This window comes from Numida meleagris, chromosome 5 (genome assembly GCF_002078875.1).
Source record: "Numida meleagris isolate 19003 breed g44 Domestic line chromosome 5, NumMel1.0, whole genome shotgun sequence".
NCBI classification, from domain to species: domain Eukaryota; kingdom Metazoa; phylum Chordata; class Aves; order Galliformes; family Numididae; genus Numida; species Numida meleagris.
The window spans coordinates 25,696,925-25,715,449 of record NC_034413.1 but is presented as its reverse complement, the minus strand read 5'-3'; the positions used below and the strand labels follow the sequence as shown (position 1 = coordinate 25,715,449).

The following is an 18,525-nucleotide window of genomic DNA, read 5'->3' as shown; positions in this document are numbered from 1 at the left end:
TTTTTGCTGTGCAGGTGCCTTACCTGCTTTGAGGGTTTCAGTTGTCAGGGTTCCTCCATTTTATTAAAGTAGTCAGAGTACAAACATAATTTTTCGTCTCCACTTTCAAATGCTAACATTGTCATCAGTCACATCAAATACTGCTTTGTGTCCCAGGGAAGTATTTACAGACAACTGCCAGTGCAAGCAATCTTATTTCTGCTTAGTAGTGTCTTCTTCTCCCTCAAAGTCTTGAATCTCTACATTCACTGGTTTATCTGGAAAGAAGTTGTAGTTACCCATCATTAGTATATGCTCTAGAAAATCGTCAAAGGGAAGCAAACTTTCTTGGCTTTTCATTTCCCTGCTGTACAGACGCTCCTGATAGAATTTCACAGAGGCTAATTTATTATGCTTCTGGATATTCTGTCTAGTGTTTCCTTGATTCTCTGCAACAAATTTGCAATCATAGAATGCTTGAAATTGGCCTCTAGCCAGAGTCTGACAAGGTTTCCCCAGGTGATTTTTCCTTCATTTAGTTGATGTATACCAAACAACATTTTTTGTCTTCATTAAAAAGCAAAACAAAACAAAACAAACCAGAAAAATATCAGCCCTGAGAGACACACATGCAGTTGTGTGTTTTTTTTTTTAAGCAAGCCATTAAAGTAAACAATAAACATCATGCCATATATTGAAGTTGAGTTTCACTGAGACAGTTGGCAGTAGAAGGTACATATTTTCAGTATCATTGACAAGTTTATGATGACCTCCTGGTCTACAATGCTGATTCAGGGAGTTGGAAGACACTAAGGTTTGTGTGTTTGGCCAGAAGTCTAGATATGCCTATGACCCTTTAGGACACAGAAAGAAGCTATCACATCACCAAAAGCGTATACTGCTGGAGGTGTGCTGTGCAGGGAGAACCTCAAATGCTCACCTTACTTTTGTTTTTGCCCCAGCTCAGTTTCCAAAGTTTGACTTGTGGCTGTGTTTCTGTTACTGCAGTGCTTGAAAGACAGTACTGGACTTAGATACAAAATGGGATGTTTTCCTTTTAAAATTAATTGTAATTAATTAAATGCAATTATTTTTAACTAAATTTATTTAAATTATATTTTAAATTCTATTTCTACAGAATCCATAAAATGCAAACCTACACAGTGGAAAGGAATGAGTAAGTCAAGTCAACTGTTAAATATTCACATTTATTTAGCAGAAGTCCTTGTTGTGAAACAGAACTAGGATGCAGGCCATAGGATGTAGGCCATGAATGCCATCCAGTACTTCCTGAAAAAGCACAGAGAAGAAAGCTTTAAAGAACAGAGTTGTTATTTAATCCTTAAAATGATGTTTCTCCCTATAACTTAGTGCAGTGATTAAAAAAAAACATAATGAAAAACTTTAAATGAACGTATCTGTTTCTCTGCTTGAAATGTTTAGTTCTGTAGAGTATAACACAACATACATTTTTTGTAAAAATTACGGACAGCAGGTAGAGGCACATTAAAGTCGATAGCTCTGCATTAGATAGAAGAAAATCAGATGAAGCTAACTTTGCCTAAGAGGCCACCTGAGTATTATTGAAATTCATCCATTCTTGTTGACGTTTGCTCTAGTCCTAGATATGAAAGATTTTTCAGACTATGTTAATACATTTTAAAAAAAGAGTTTAAATATGAAGCTTCCTCTACTCTGTTTCCACCTATTATGAAATACCCTTAGTTATCTTAAACAGCTTTCTCAAAATGTTATTTTTAGCTCCACTTTTTATCAGCAACCATACCAACAGCTAATGGGGGTACATGCACCCCGTCATGAACTGGCTAATTTCAGAATGCTCACTTGCCATTTTTCTTGCCCTGTTGACAGCAATTTTCTCTGCTTGGAGTGATACAGGTCATTCTGTTTGAGCTAGTAACACCAAAGTTATTATACCACTTCTATAATAACCCGTGTCATTGCTCATTGCCCTTTGAGCTCATTGGTTCAACCAATTTCTCAGCCACCTTACCACCCACAGCTAAAATGTGTTTTTGCTGTATTTACCCTGATTTAACTGGACAGACTGTAGCAATGTTAGGGTACACTGCCTCAAATATTTCTGAGTATTTTTAAGTAAAATGGATTTCAAAAGTCAGGTAAGTTTTGGTACAGAAATGCAGAGTCAATACCAGAAAGTTACAATCAAGCTCAAATTCTGACAGCGGGCTTCCAAGAAGATGGTTAAGAAACTCTTCACAGCTGAAAAATAAACATCCTTTCTGTTTATAGCCTGCTTTCAAGTAGAAGCCAGCCAATATTAAATGCTTTAATTGCTAATTTTTGATATTCTATATTTGATTTACTATTTATTCTCCCTTCCCCCCTCCCACAAAGAAAACAGTGAAATTTATTCCAACACTATGAGGACAAAAGGCAAAGACATGTATTTAACAAGGTGATTACAAACAGCTAAACTGAACTGAAATAGTCTGTACTTGAATTTAGCCTTTTTCTCCCACATCACTATTTAATTAATAACTGAAAGCAAATGTGTGCAGATACATACATAGAAGACTGTGAGCACATCTAGTAGTACATTCACCATTCCTGTTGTATTCTTCAGCTGGCTGTCCAGAGAAAAAACAGTGACCAAGACACCTGTGTCTTGACAGTGTTGTAATCACCAGAGAAGAGCACAGCTCTAAAATTTCAGCTTGAATCCTAATTTTTCAGCTTGAATTCTGAAGCCAATCAACAGTATCTGGGATTGTAGAAATATACATATTACAAAGGCTTTCTTAAAAGTAATGCCAGCATTACTTTTTTTAGTTCTGTTTTTGTTGGCAACCATATAAATTATATGCATAAATAGCAACATAAGCATGAACAATAAGTTTGAATTGCAAATCACCCTTAACAGAAGAAAATCTGAAAGTGAAATAGAATGCAGTAAGATTTAATTAAGAATAAATTAAAACATTACTACAACTCCTAATACTCTTTCCAACCACTTTTGGTAGGAAAACAAGTGTCTGTCTTACTATCATCTGCCAAAATGCTGAAATTATTTAACAATTGTAGAAGACATAAACTTTTTTTTCTCCTTGCATATAAACTTTTGCATGCATGTTCTTACTTTTTTCTTTTTTTCATGCCCCCCCCCCCCCCTTTTTTTTTTGTTTTGCCTATGTTTTTACTTCTCTTGATATCCAAGCTCCTCTTGTGCAATTTTCCCAGCAGGCACTAAATACTACCTCCAGATAGAGAGTTTCCTAAAAGGAGAGGTGGGGGTGGGAGGATCTTTAGTTGTGCAAACCAAATCTGTAGATCTCTGGCAGTTTTAGTAACTTCATCAGTCTTTCTCTGCCAACCTCCCCTGCAGTCAGACAACTTGTTCACATCTATACCTGAGCTGCAGTATTTCACAGCATGATGTCACCTTACAGTCCTATGAAAAGTCCATATATTTTGCAAAACTAACCGTGGTTTGTATTTCTTGGGAAAAGTAACATTTTCATAGGTTTTTGGCTACTTCAAATGTTAGGAAGAAATCAGTAGGGACATATACAACTAAAACGGGACGCAAATGTGTTTTCTGAGGGAAAAAATTATCCTTAGCACTATGACATGCACATGATTTGAAAAAGTCAATTTATTTGAAGCTGTGCAAGGGCATTGTTCCCTGTGAAGTGACCAAGGGGTGAGTTGTCTGATTAAACAATCCACAAGTATCTGCTAATTTACTATAACTTTCTTTTAACTACCATGGGGTTAAACTGGAAACTTCATTGTTGGTCAGGTTAAGTAAGCCAAAGTTTGTCTAAGCTTTTCAGCAGAATTTGTGGAAATGGGGTACATCAGGTTTATTGTTTTGGTCATTAACTGAGCAGATGAGACTTCCAGAAGTGAGACTAATCAGTGCCCTACCAAAGCAAAAGAACCAAGCATATTGATATCCAGTCAAGGTATGGTCATGATATGAGTAGTTGTTCTTTCCTGTTCCAATAGGGAAGCACATATACATATTGAGTAATATCTCAAATATATAACATGTCACTGGTGGACCCTGTGAACGCTTAGAATGCAAGTTGAGCATCTTTTACTGTTGTTGCTTCTGATTCTCCCAAGGGTTACTTTATCTGGGAAAACACTATTTTTTCTCATTTACTATGCATACTCATATGTATACTAAACATTAGAAATCCCGAGACAAAAAGTTATTTCTCAGAATTTCATTTTATTATACTGTGATTGTGAAAATCCTTAAACATTTTAAATGTCTAATAAGTTGATCACCTTGAATTAGCTGACCAAAAATAACCACATAAAAAAATGAAGTAAACCTTATTTCTGAACTTGAAGTCCCATAGGGGGCCTTAACTGAAGATATGAATTCCACATGTAATAGTTTAGAATAACTTCTGTTGGGAATTCATGGCAATATGTTACAATACACATAGATTGTCACTGTGTGTAGAAGTCTTCCTTGACCAAAGGGAGTCACAAGAAACAAACCTGGACAAATGCTTCCTGGAGACAGAGACATGCCACACTGAGAGGGAAGAGATGAAATTTGAAGAAGCCTTCAAACACCCACAGAGCTACAGGCAAAATGGGAAAGGGTAACCTACTCTGCATGCTAACAGTGAAGAAACAAATTAAGTAATTTTCTTCACTCACAGCAGGGCAATACAGGATTAGAATTTGAAATGAAGGGAAAATATTGCCCAGGGAAATTATACAAGCTTTGAAGAAAAGATTAATAGCCATCAAAAGTGACAGAAGAGTTGATGTTTCTGTGGCTTCCTGACGTCCCTCTCAGACTTATTTTCTGAAAGATCTGAATAGACTTGTCTTTCCTCAGAGAAAAAGACAATTAGTTATTTAAAAGAAAGATGGAAGCACTTAGCACAAATGTTGTCAAAATGATCAAAATCAGATCATAGCCTTCCATATCTTAGTTGTTTATTAAATAACTTCAACATAAAGCTGTGCATGTGTTCTCAGGACTCCCACTCCTCTCATTTCAAGGAATTTACTTCTATTATAATTAATAGTAGTTTTGCTTACAGATGTTTCAGTAATTTTAACATCTTCTACTTTTTATTATCTTTTTAATGAAGGCACCTTTTATTTCTGCAACAACTTATAGAAATATACGCTCATAATCTTTAAAGAAATCTACAATGTAGCATGCACATGAACTTTCCAAAACTCTGCCATGTTGTTGGGAGGTTAATACGTGCTTAGTCCATTAACAGGCTGAGCTGTATCATTTGTATTTTAGATACAGCAAGTATTTATGATTCCAGCTTCAGATTTTAGATTGGCAATTAAACTCACTGGGTTGATATAGTTTAGGACATGATAGGGAATAGCACATCCCTTTCCATCTGGCTCATTTTGACCACTAAACTAGATAAACTGAAACTGATAAGAGTAAAAAGATAAGCTTAAATGCTATGAAAATATGAACAAGTACAGAAGTTAAAGTAACATTTTTTTTTTAGTTGTAACCACACTCTTCCTTCACACGGAAAGCTGCATGTCATACTTCAGCAGTGAGCTGACCTACCCTGTACTTGTATGTACTCAATGCTACCAAGAACCACTAATCTGGGGAACATAATGTGATATTACTAATTGAAAGAGAATTAAGAGCTGTGAACCTCTTGGATCTACGGCAAGCTCCCTCCCTGTTACTGTTTTAGCAATGCACTTAGGACATTGGTCCCCATCCATGTGGTCTATGACAATCACTGTGTTCAGCTTCTGGTTGAACACCCACCAGCACGGGTACCGGTGGCAGTGCAGCTCTCACTGTCAGAGATGCACTGACCCTTAGAACACACTCAAGATTAGTTACCATTGACATGCCAGTAGGAGCAGTCAGATGTACTTTGTTGGTACTTCTGGCACTCCAGCAGTCTGCTGCTGTGGTTATTTGCTACGTGTAGGCGGCTTGATTGTCCTCCTGCAGGGAGGCAGGAGCTTGGAATCCCTGCTTTAGGACACCGGAGCAGCAGCATCCTCAGCACAGTCCATCAGCATGGAGCCCGCCACACCTTGCTTCTGCTCCTGAGCATGGCCATGCTGCAGCCTGTTCGTACTCTCTCCAGGTGCTGTGTCCGTCTGCAGCAGCCACCAGACATAGCCACTCCAGAACAGTCTCAAAACAACAGTACTAGCACAAAAGGCCTTATAAATGTACCAAATGATGCTGGGCAGCACAGACAGCTACATCTCACTGGGAAGTAGAGAGTGTCAGTCCAAAAGCTCACCTGCAGATTAGGAAGCAAAAGTAAGCTGTAGGATGAAAAAAATGTTATAGATACGGAGCAATAAGAATAAAATTTCAGCATTCATTTTTAAGTAGCAGCTAGAACAGGAACACTTCTTTGATACTAAAGACTATCTGGCCAAAGACTGAAATGGAAATTTGTTCATACTCTTTTACACATGAGCAGTAACAAGTCTGATTCACAATAATGTAATGAAAGAACAGCTCTGCTGGCAGCCACAGAAGCAGCTGTTTTAGCAGCAGGGTCACCCCAGGACCAAGGTACAAGGTGCACACAGAGCAGCCCCATAGGGCTGAAAACAGTCATTGCTGATACAGAATTTTTGTTGGCTTGCTTTTCTTTTCAAGGGGCAGAGAGGAGGGAGTATTGGAGGGCCATCTTGCTGGGGCTAAGAAGGGCAGCAGGAGAGCTTGCAATATAAATCTTAAATAAGTACATTGTATGAATCGATTGTGTAGCAGGATTGACGTAAGTATTCCTATTCCCAAATGAGAAGATTGTTAAATCAGTACATGCCACATTATATATGTGAGAGACTGCTTGGGACTTCAAGATGGCAAAATAAGTACATGGTTCCCAGCATTAGAAGTGAGGCAAGGAGCCATTTCTTGTTCCCCGGTCTAGGAACACTTCTAAATCCTTTATCCTTGCCTCCCTCACATTCACAGATTCTCCTTTCCTTGCCACTTCTTCCTCAGTCCAGCACATCATTACATTCAGTTTGCAAACCGTGAAGATAATTAAAATGTTTTCTTTAGTTTCAGACTCATGTTTCTTTGTACATTCAGAAACCAAATTAAAATCCTGGTCCCTCTGTGCATTTCTTTCTGCATTGCTAACTTTTTGTTACTTGCATTTGCTGCTTCTTTGGGAAGGCTGCTGCCTGGAATGATCGTCTTTCCTATGGTGCTTACTACAAAATCACAAAAACATCCTTGGCTTCCTTTCCCCAATATCTTTCTGAACACAGATAAGACTTACTAATTTTGTGCAAGAAATCGCCATGCCTGGATTGCAGATCTTCGCTAAGAACTAAGAACTGTTTGTTTTTCCTGTATGCTTGAAATTTTAGGCCAATTTCTTTGGCTTTCATTTTAATTTTGTCAGAACAATTAACCCCTATCAAGAATCCAGAGTAAGACCTGGATGATTCAAGAGACTTGAGAAATTGTTTGCTGATTTGTCTGCCAGCATCTGCATCTTGAGTACGTTCCCCAATTCTTTGTTAGTTTATGGTTAGTTTCTTCTCAAAAATTACTTCTATGCATCTTAAACCTTAAGGCTTTGCTGTTGTTTGTGTCTTACAGCCCACTCCAAGTTATCTAGAGGAAATATAGGAAGCTTTCCCCACACACCACAGGAGCGTGCTCCTTATTAATCACATTTCTAATCAATTTATTTTCTTATTCCAGACAGGTATCCTCATACCTAACTTCCAAACAGACTACCATTTTGTTGATCTCACTGAATATTGTTTTTCTGTCTGACCTCAGATCAGCTTGTCCACTCAGGCATATATTGTTTTGTTTAAATTTAATTTTTTTTCTTTTTTTTTTTTTTGTTATCCTTCGGGAACTTCAATCCCTTCTTTTGATTATTTTATGGCCGAGATGTCCCCTAGTTGCAAAGTTTAATTAGGGTTTTTGTGTTCCTGAAATCAAATATGTCTCTCAGCTTTCCCACTTATTCTCTTTTTGGGTTCAGGTTTTTCTGCCTGTGCCAGGAGGGGCACCCTGGTCAAACAGCAGACCCCTAAAATCACAAGCAGATTATTTAAACATTACTTCTTGGATAATATATCAACCTTTTACTCAATATATATTTTTTTTTCTATAAGAAGTGGGAGAGCCTGTAATCAGAAACAAATGGAATGAGAGCAGGTTGTCTGATCTTCCACTTCCCTTTACTCCTGGCACAGCTGTAGTTCTCTTGGTTTCAGCTGAGTCTTTTGAGACTTGCCCTGGAGACAAGTGAGATGAACACGTATTTTAATTGTGTTTAAATAACGATATTTTGCCCCTCGTTATAAAGCCTAAGAAGCAAGAAAACGGATTTCTGTACTCTCTGCTTTTATCATAAGCTCTATACCTAAACAGTTAGATGTTCCTAGTAAAAAATAGTAATTATTTTGAATTACATTGAGCAAAGCTTAATCTACGGAAAAATACACACACTCTAGCAAAACTCAGCAAAAATGTCAGGGTAGATTATGCACAGGTACTGTCAGACACCTTCAACACTTTTCTAATGAGCAGCTTCAGCATCAGTTGAAAGACCACATCAAGCTCTTGATAATCAGTTGCTAAAGTAATGATGATTTCAATCATTCTGATGAAGTTGATGACAATGATTATTAAACTGGCTACTTAAAGCATCTCCTTGATTAAAGGAATATTTAGCCCACACATAATGAAATTCTCTCCTTCTTCGTTTCATGTCATATCTTCCATAACTCTCTCAGTTAAGAAATGCCTTTTTCCACTTCTTCCTATTCCCCCTCTCATACATGTCATGAAGTAGACTTTTAATACACCTCAGAAGCAAATTATTAGACAATAGCAAGTATTTCTGTAAGAGTTTCCATTTTTCAGTAACACAGCTTCTTACACACAATAGTGACTTAATAATTTTTAATTCTAACACGAACAAGAGAAATTCAGCCTTTGACATTGTGAATTCTGAAATCTGAGAAGCCTTATTGACTTCAAATGTGCAGTAAATCCTTCATCATCTCTTTTTTCTTTCATCAGCCAGATACAGTAAATGGCTTATGATCTGTAGCATCTAAAAGAAACCTATAACAACATAATAATAGCGCCCCCTTTCTTCTTCTCAAATAGACATGGGAATACCCCAGTGTGATTATATAGGTAAAAAGGAACACTGGCTTGTTAGGGTATCCTCAGTTATTGCCTTGATTGTACTCACTGAAATTCCCTCTCCTCACTGTTATGCCTTCCCAGTATTTGGAAAATATAAGCAGAAGCAGTAAATTTCAGAAGAGCAGTAAACCACATGGCCCCAAGTAACACTAGGATTGTAATTACTTCAGGCTATTGCAGCCACATAAAAATAGTAACTTCTTGCGGAAAGAAATTAATAGCCCAGCATAGTAATAATAATTAGCAATAGCTTTCTAAGAACGATGAATCCATCAGATCTATAGAGGGGAAAAGCTACGTTAGAGAACTTAATCTATACTGGCTCAACTAACTAGGTAGGAATAAAAGACCCATTTTATTTGAAATAAAAAAATCATCTCTTGCTGGTCTACATTTACAGTAATAAGTATCACTAATAAATCAATAAACACTATTCAATTCAAACAGAGCAAGCTCCCAGAGCAAGGCACATACTATGGAAGCAAGGTCAAGAAATTGTTACACCAAATGGTAAAATACAGATTGTTAACAAATAGCTTTTACCAAAAGCACTGACTCTCTGCAGTGCTGTAGAAAGATCACAGAGCAAACACACATCAAACAGAAAATCAAGAGCTTCCTTTCTTCCTATTTCCCTGCTAGACATAGGGCTTGTCTGGCTCCTAAATCAGTCAGGTCTCATCCACTGTGGTCATCCATTATGCACATCAGCTTCACATGTCCCTTAAACTGCTAACTGTAAGGAGAACAGTTGCCATCCATAAACTGTGGTTTGCCATAATATTTTTCTACAGCATACTGCTGCCACAACATCAGCTCCCTGAAGAGCAATTACTCAGAGGAGAACCATTCTCACTGTTGAAGGTCAAATAAGTGATTTCACACAATCAACAGGCTGGTCCCTGTGCCCTGGTATCTCCCAGGATGGGGCCCTGTCACCCCTGCAGACACCTCCACCCAATGCAGCTTTCTGTGATCAGAACCAACTTCAGGCTCTCCAAATTTCCTAGGGACTTGACTGATACCATAATGACTTTTTAAAAAATAAACAGAAAAAAAATCTTAAATAACTAATTTCTGTTATCCCTGGTGTAACACAGAGTCTGGAATAGCAATACTATTTTTAGAAGAACAGCAGCAAACTATCAACTGTGACACAGAAAAATAACTAGAGCATGAGTTACCATAGGAGAAACCTTGAGAAGGTCAACCAGAGATTTTCTGTAAGATACCAAAAAGAAGCAGGGAGAAATAATGCAATTGTACAGTATTGTATTAGCTGCTGCAGGGGAGCTTTATTCCCTCCACCCCAAGACCACTGCATTTGAGAATTTTTCTGAATGAAGACAAATAGTGAGGAGAGATTACAGCTCTTTTTACAGGTTACAGCTGAGATGAATTGGAGCAAGACAGGCACACATATGCTTGCAATAATCAACCTGACTGTAGAATGGTAATCTACCATCCCAGGCTATCGGAAACCTGTTTTAAAAAGTTTGACATTTTTTTTTCCTATGTTAGCCTTTAAAGTTAACCCCATTTGCCTTTCTCCAGCCTGATTTCATGAGTAGGAGATGGAAAATCTCTTTAACTGCATAACTCTTTTCTAGCTATCTTACTTCCTTATAAAGAAATAAACTCTGCTAGAGAATATCACCTTTAAAATGGAATAGTCAATCTATTTAATCCACCACACCTAGTTCAAGCCACTTGTCAGGTTGATTAGTTAAGAGACACATTTGGGCACCAAATATCACATGCCTTATCTGCAAACCCATCTCCCTTTTTGATTTCATGTAATTATACTGCACAACATTTCTGCTTGTAGCCACCATTTTTCAATGGTAAATAATTCCCCCCCCCCAAAAAAAAAGACAAAGCATTTTATTTTCAGAGAATATTCCTTCACCTGGTTTTCCATGTAGCTCCTCCATACTCACCGGGATTGAACTAGCTCCATCTGAATGTGGAGAAAGTTTACCAAGAGCTTACTCTTGAAGACTGTATTAACACCTAGCATACAGATTTCCTGAAATCTGTCTTGAGCTTAGGTGAGACCTACCTTTTCTTCTGACCTTGGCTTCCTTCACTCTTCCTTTGCTGCAAACAACAAAAACCTCCTGAACTATCACACCCTCTTGCGTCTTCATGCTTGTGTATGTATTACTATAACAGTGCTTGTGAATAACAATAAAGATTGAAAAAAGCCAAAAACTCCAGAAAAGAGTGAAATTAAAGTTTCATGGCTTGTTGCTCTTTTGCTGCCTGCCCACATGGAATTTTATATCTCACCACACTACTGAAGAATAAGAGAGCAACTCTTCTACTCAAGTAAACATCCAGCATGCAGAAACAAATGCAGTATTCAAATATTACTGAATTATTAAGTACACCTTCATTTGAGGGAGAAGTGCCACCCTTGAAACAAAATAGCTTCACAATTACCTTTGAGTCTTCAGCTGTGCTGGTGTGGGAGGACATTTTGCAAGTAACCAAACACTTCATTTCGTCTGTCTGCATACTCTCACCAACTCCTGGCAAAACTGGTGCTTCCAATAAGACATTCTTATTTTGCAGAGTACCAATGATGTTTCTGCAAGGATTTTGCTGGCAATTAACTTCAGTGTTTAATGTTAGCAGTAGACATAGCTTTAAATGTAGAGAGGTAATTTTTTTGCAGCTTGCTATGAATCAGTGAAGAGTATGAATTAAAGGATTCAAATAGTTTGAGGAAAGCTGTTCTGCAGATGACTGCCTAAATGTATGGGAATCATTAAGCCACGGCCTGAACCAGTGATGGAACACCTGGTGAAGGGACATGGCCAACCATGGGAGCACAGGTGCAAGCAATTCACCTAACCTCATTTAAGGGCTGGCAGCTGAAAGAGAAACATCTCTACTTAGAAATCATCTCTTTGGGAGGGGGGAGTTTCTAGCAGGCTCTGATCCTTGAAAAAGGGGTAAGCTATTCCTTTTTTTGTTACTGGACTTTGAACAATGTATTTCTTGGGTGACCTGAAAACTGGTCAAAGGCAATTATATCTGCTACTACCTATCCTTATACTAAGCAAAGTGGTGTGAATTATTAGGATGCAGACCGTCACAGGAATTTCTGAAGCTGTATAATACTTACTTCACAAAGCAGTTGTAATTAATGTGTCTTTAACATCCACAAATAGAATTTCAAAAGCACATGAAATGTTAGTCAAGTATCAAACATGACTCTTAATGGGAATTTCATGAGCCACTCTTCATTACTTTCCTATTTCTTACATTTCAAGTTGCACACTTGAAAATCAGCACAGATCCTCTGTGTACAGGCTGTTTCATTGGTTGGTCTGACTGTACTGCCTATTATGATATAAACCACATTCTATAGAAACTCCATATTTTTCAGTTTTTGAAAGTAGCAGACAAGTAACTTGTAATTTACTCTTGACTGAAAGGAAAACAAAGGATATCCTTTCTTGCCAAATAGGTACACTTCTGCAATAATCAGGTGAAGTGTTTACTCTGAACAGTGACAGAGAGAGCTATGACTGTTGTACTCTAACACACTAGTCCCTTAGCAATCTAATAAAGTTGGTTACTGTGCACTGTGCCATAGAACAATTAGATAACAGATAATATCCAGCACTGAAGGAGGAGGGAGAATATTAAAGCAAACAAACAGGAAAAAAAAAAAAACCCAAAAACCTGGTTGCCCTTTTTGTCAGGCCAAGTATGTGTGTTGATGTAGGAGCCTTACCTTAGGAAGCATTGCTTTCTCCTTAACCCTGGGAAAGAGGAAAAACCTTTTAGACCAATGGGATTCAGCATCACAGTACCTGTGCCCAAGGAAATGGGGCACTTGGAAGAGCAGCTTTGCAAGCAGAGCATTTTCCTGCTATTTTTTTTTAAGTCAGTGTGTTCAAAAGCATTTGAACTAGCATCTTTAAAGTAAGACAGATTTCAAGTAAAAACAATGCATTAGCAAAAGCCAAGTGACAGATCCAGACAGATATTCTGAGACATTAAAAAAAAAAAGACCTAAGAGCTAGCCAGGAAAGTGGGGCTCTGCAAGGTGATGTCTGGGAGCTATGTGGCGGGGTTTAAAGTGAGCCTGAGTGGCAGAGAACCAAGATGTGGCCTAGTATCCCCATATTTCACAGGGCTGTGGCCATGCTGCCCCCCAGCCCTGGCACGTCTCCCATTGGCTCTCAGTGGGAGTTATGCTGTTTGGTGCAAGGCCAGGGGAGCTGGCAGCTGCAGGGAGCAAGGCAGCTCCAGGCTTTGACCTGAGGCTAACTGGCAAGTACTAGGGGAAATCTTTGGAGGAACTTACTTTGAAGAACGTAAGTCCCTTTGGGTTCTGGATGATGAGTACTCTCGACTCCAAGCAGTTCAGCCCAAACTAGCATGGGGGCATGTGATAGTGTAACCTGAAATGCAGCTGTCTGCACAGTGTGGGAGGTGCCACCACCCAGGCTGGATGGCCGACACTGACATTTTGCCACATCTACATGGTCACTGCCGGGATGTTCCTCAGCATCCTGCCAAGGGGACAGTATTGACCACCCTCTTGAGAGGCCAAGCTGCTGGCTGGTCAGGAGGGAAGAACAATTTGTCTGCTGCCACTCTTCTGCAGACCTGGCTGGAGATGTCGACATTCTGCTTTCCAAAAATAAGCTGCTTTAAGATTTGCTCTTTTCTTTTTTCTCATGCACCGCTGTGTTAAGATGAAAAATCATTTTGCAAAGAACATGCTTTTTTTTTTTTTTCTTTTTGCTTGGACTCCAGAACTAAAGATATTGCCAACTCTGGCTCTTTTCTCAGTTAATTATCCCTGTGAATGTGTTGTTCTGACACCTTCTACCTGCTCCATTTTGGGTGCCTAAAGCTGAGAGACTTGTAGGTGAAACTGGAAAGATAGACTTCAACAGCTGAAGACTTGAGCTCTATATATATGTACCATGTGGGTGCAGAGATGTGAGGGACCCCTGGGCCTCACCACCTCAACCCTGCTAATCCCAGCTGGTCCTCCTGCTAGAAAGGCTGAGATGAGAAGGCTTTCATCTTCAGACAGATCGGTCTTGTCCCTCTCTGTGGTTTTTCTAACAAATGGAAACTCTGTTTGGAGAGAAATGATCACTGATAACAGCAGGAAAATACTGCTTCAGTAAGGAAAAAGTGACTGAACTCAATAACACACAACAAAACTCACTTGTGACACTAGGTGGGAAAATGACACTGCTCACCTTTGTTTACACACATGCATAAACCAGTCTGGGCATCAGAAATATAAAAATGAGTCAAAATACACATTGATTCTGAAATCAGTTCTTTTTTTATCCTTTAAAACCATGGACAGGAATGTACAGCTCCACAAAAACGGAGGCCAAACATACTGAACCAAAACATTTCCTGGAATGCTGCGTGACAGTTTTTCTATGGTAATTTCTCTTGAACCACACTCAGTTTAAAAGCAGTTTTCATTTGCAGTCAAAACAATAGTGGTATACATTGCACACTCCTTGAAACACAATCTTTGTCATAGGCACTATGATTATTTTTCTTCTCTTTTTATTTTTACTGGTGAAAAAATAAACACAGTTGAAAATAGACAGCTTTTTCCCCCTTCTTCAATGTGTTTAGGCTATGTGGTTAAGTAGATACTCTCTCCATCTATTTAGATGAACTAACTTTAAGCTGGAACACTCATTTTTGTGTTCTAAAAAAGTTTGTGTATGTAGTGTTACATATGTATATATTATTCAGAAGCCCCAAATCCAAGTCAAGTGTTCATTGGTGATTTTATAGACAGCAGAATCAATTTTGCTGATATTTTAGTTGTCTTATGTCAGTGAATGGCTCAAGACTTTTGGCTGCTAAAAAGTTTTCACAAGACTCACCCTAAGTACTAGGAATGCTCAGACTTCATGTCCACACTAGCTGCTGTTCCATGCATATCCACAGATCAGCTTTAAGGTAAACAAAAATTCATGTGATATGGAAAAGATCTGGTGGTCAATAAAGTAAAGTAGGCAGTCAGGTATAACTCTACAATAAAAGTTAATCTGTTTAAATGAATCCCGATTACTTGGCTAGTGTTCAGCAAAAAGTCTGAAAAACTGCATTAGTGGCTATTAAAACTATTTCTGGGAATCAATCATTCCACTTCCATTTGTGGGCATCTTAATGTCCTTGTTCACTAAACAGTGAGGGCTGAAATACAATTTAGACAGTGTATCAGGCACATGATTTGCAAAGGCAGTTCTTCCTTTGCAGTTATTCCAACTGTCCAAGCTGGATATTCACAGTGAACAGCAAACCATGTCTCCATTACCTCCATTCCATCTCTAAGTGCTTTCAGTATAGTTACTTGCTCAGGATTGCAGCTGCAGACAGCAAGCGAGCAGTGCAGGGTACTGCTAGCACTTCTGTGAACTACTTGATGAAAGCAGACAAAGTGCTGCAACCAGATCTTCCCTGCAAAGAAGGAAAGTTGCCCAGAAGCTCTGGTATCTCCTTGGAGCACAGTGTTTGCACAGTGATGCGTTCTCCTTATTCTCTGAAGCCACCTAGAAATGGTTTTACATTAGTATAAACACAGGACTGCTTCTACTTAGTGGAGAAACCGAAATGAAAACCCAGCTTTGTGGCTAATCTCTACAGAGTTAAAGCCCCCCCCCCCCCTTTTTTAAAGGGATTTATACTTTTTCCCAAGTCACCCTTTTGTCTCCATTTGAGACAGATGCTCCTGCTTAGCCTAGGATGCCTTCTGCACTGTGAAGGGCAGCTTTTATTCTTCACCTGACCAGGGGTATAGCCTGCAGGGTGCTGTGGTACCCTGGGCTTGGCACAGAGAACTGCCTACAGGGCTGGGGCAAGGACTGCTCTGCTGTGTCTGCCAGCAAACGATGAGGGGCTTCATGTAGTACCAGCACTGTGGTGCCACTGATGCCTGTTAACAACTGCTATTTGAATGAACCTGAACTGCTATCCCTAGGTGCTGGAAAAAATCTATTTTGAGATACTACAAACCATTGAACCAGTTTACAAACATAGTATTTTGGTCAGCTATACCTGACCAAACCATACAGAGCCATTTTGGCATCACCAATGTGTGAAAATATCATACTAGTGGGAAGGTTTTTGGTAGTTAGCCCTTATTTCAGCCCCTATCCCCTCTGCTGAGAAGGCAGAACACATCGCTTGTCTTAACTTTGCTTCACTGTTCGTATTGTTTTATATGTTTTCAGCATTTTACTTGGAAGAAAGTAAGTCTGTTAGGATGAAAGAAAGGGTAGATAAGCACACATATAGTCAAAACCTGCTCAGAATAATCCTCACCTGTGGGGGTATCAATTCTTCCTCTGAAGTCAGAATTTTAAAGAACTAGTCTCCTGGGCAGCTTTGGAAGAAAAGCTGCCATAGTTAGCTGAGATGAAAACGCAGACAGGCTGAATTTACCTTCACTTCTCTATACAAAATACAGAGAAGCAGTGTTGAAGATTATATTTAAAAGGCAAACAAAACAGATAATGTGAAAGATCAACCTGGCGCTCTCACACCATCTGTGCTTGGATTCTAATGCATAAGATTGCTGCAGAAAATATAAGGAAATTTTTTGCTTGTACACATACATGATTTTGGACTGCAAAACCCAGATCTGTTCTGTAATAGGAACACATTAAGGTCAGAACTGAAGTTACAGGATCAGAACAAGTTACTTCCTAAAACCTGATCTATGTGGACAACTCTAAGACAACTTTGGAAGCAGCTTCACTTATGCAATAATCAAAGAGAATATAGAATGAAGTATAAAAAATGATGTTAGCTGGAATCAAACTGCTTTAACACTATTCAGAAGTTATCCTAATGGTCAGAAAAATTTCTGCTTGGATTGATCCAGAGAAGTTGTTGTGAATAACAGGTCAGTTCAAACCAAGTCCTCAGAAGCCTCCAAAATTCAACACTTGAAAGAATTTCAAAATCTGGAAATCTCTTACTAGAAAAAATTTGAATTAGTGCTGATGACTACAGCTTTACTTACATGAGAGAGATCTCAGAAAGAAATGAAAGCGAGGAAAGCTCCTCAGATGTTGTATCCTCACACAACTCAAAATCCGTGCCTCCTCCTGTGGGAAAAGCTGTGCCACAACAATGAGAGGTTCTCTACCTATTTAGAAACAGTAGGATATTAACCTTAATACTTTTTTTCCTATTCTTGCCCTGTAATTTGTATTCTTCATTTCCAAATATTTTCACAACTAAGAGATCGTGTTCCGTATTCCTTCAAAATGAGATGTAGTTAAAACAGTATGCACTATACATAACTCTTCCGATTGTTTTATAAATGTTGGTATAACTTACATTATTTAATGTAATGCATGCTAGGGGTCTTAACCTTCAGAGACACTTTAGTATGAATCAGCAACTCAAAGCCTTACTTGAAGCATCATTTCAGATATCTTCTGGTCTTTGGTTCTCTGCAGGAGTCAGAGAGTCTGCTCTGACTCACACTCCTCCTCATCCCAGAACATGTGCTGTCCACAAATCACAGCATCACACCACTTCATAGGCAACATCACACAAGTGGTCAAGACATTAATTCATGGGAAAACACCAGTGGACGTGAAACAAAATCCTCTGTATTTCAAAAAAATTGAGTTATCAAGGAGCCACTGGAAAAAAGAAAATGCTGGCTTTGCCCAACCTGCGTCTGTTCTTTGTGTTTACTTTTGGCTATATATATATATATCCAGGTTAGACAAGCAGTAGTACCTTGTGTTATATGCCTACGAGCAGTGGGATTTAATGTATGGACAAGGAAACCTGAAGAGAATTGTAGGCTCTGTGACTGGAACTGCTAAGCTATAACTGTGTGGAAGGGCAGGGAAGCACCCCACAGAACAGCCAGCACAAATCCTGCTTTCAGGGACACTCTCTTGCTAGGACTACTCACAGATTTTGAAGGTTTGGATCTTAAATTTACTCATTAGACCTCCCTACTGTCCCAAAAGTTAGGTTACAAGTTATAGTCTTGATTCTGAGGGTAAAATCGAACATGAATAAAAATGCTGAACTACTGCAACTCCAGTGATGTCTGAGGCTATGAGACAGAAGTGGGACTAGCAATTCAGGAGCAAGGAAAAAGGACAAGATACCTGGTCAGTACAGGGATGTGTTACAGACCATGGGCAACATTAAGGAAAAATGAAATATAAATTCCATGTGGGTCTGCTCCTGGTGGTGCTAGAGAAACGTTACTTTTAGAATTTCTTACTAAAAGCTATAGTATAAATGCAGAATATCCCTGCCACTTTCATGTCCCGTACTTTATTTACATTCTTCAGTCACCAATAAAAAGCTCTTCATTATATTTATAAAATATA

At 38.7% G+C, this 18,525-nt stretch overlaps 1 long non-coding RNA gene across 1 annotated transcript; it reads right to left on the bottom strand.

Annotated features, from left to right (window-relative positions):
* LOC110400656 lies at positions 3,264-11,895 on the bottom strand. Its single transcript, XR_002439994.1, has 3 exons — positions 11,594-11,895; positions 11,211-11,248; positions 3,264-6,245 (listed from the first exon to the last, which is right to left on the bottom strand). It is a non-coding gene; the product is annotated as an uncharacterized LOC110400656 (long non-coding RNA).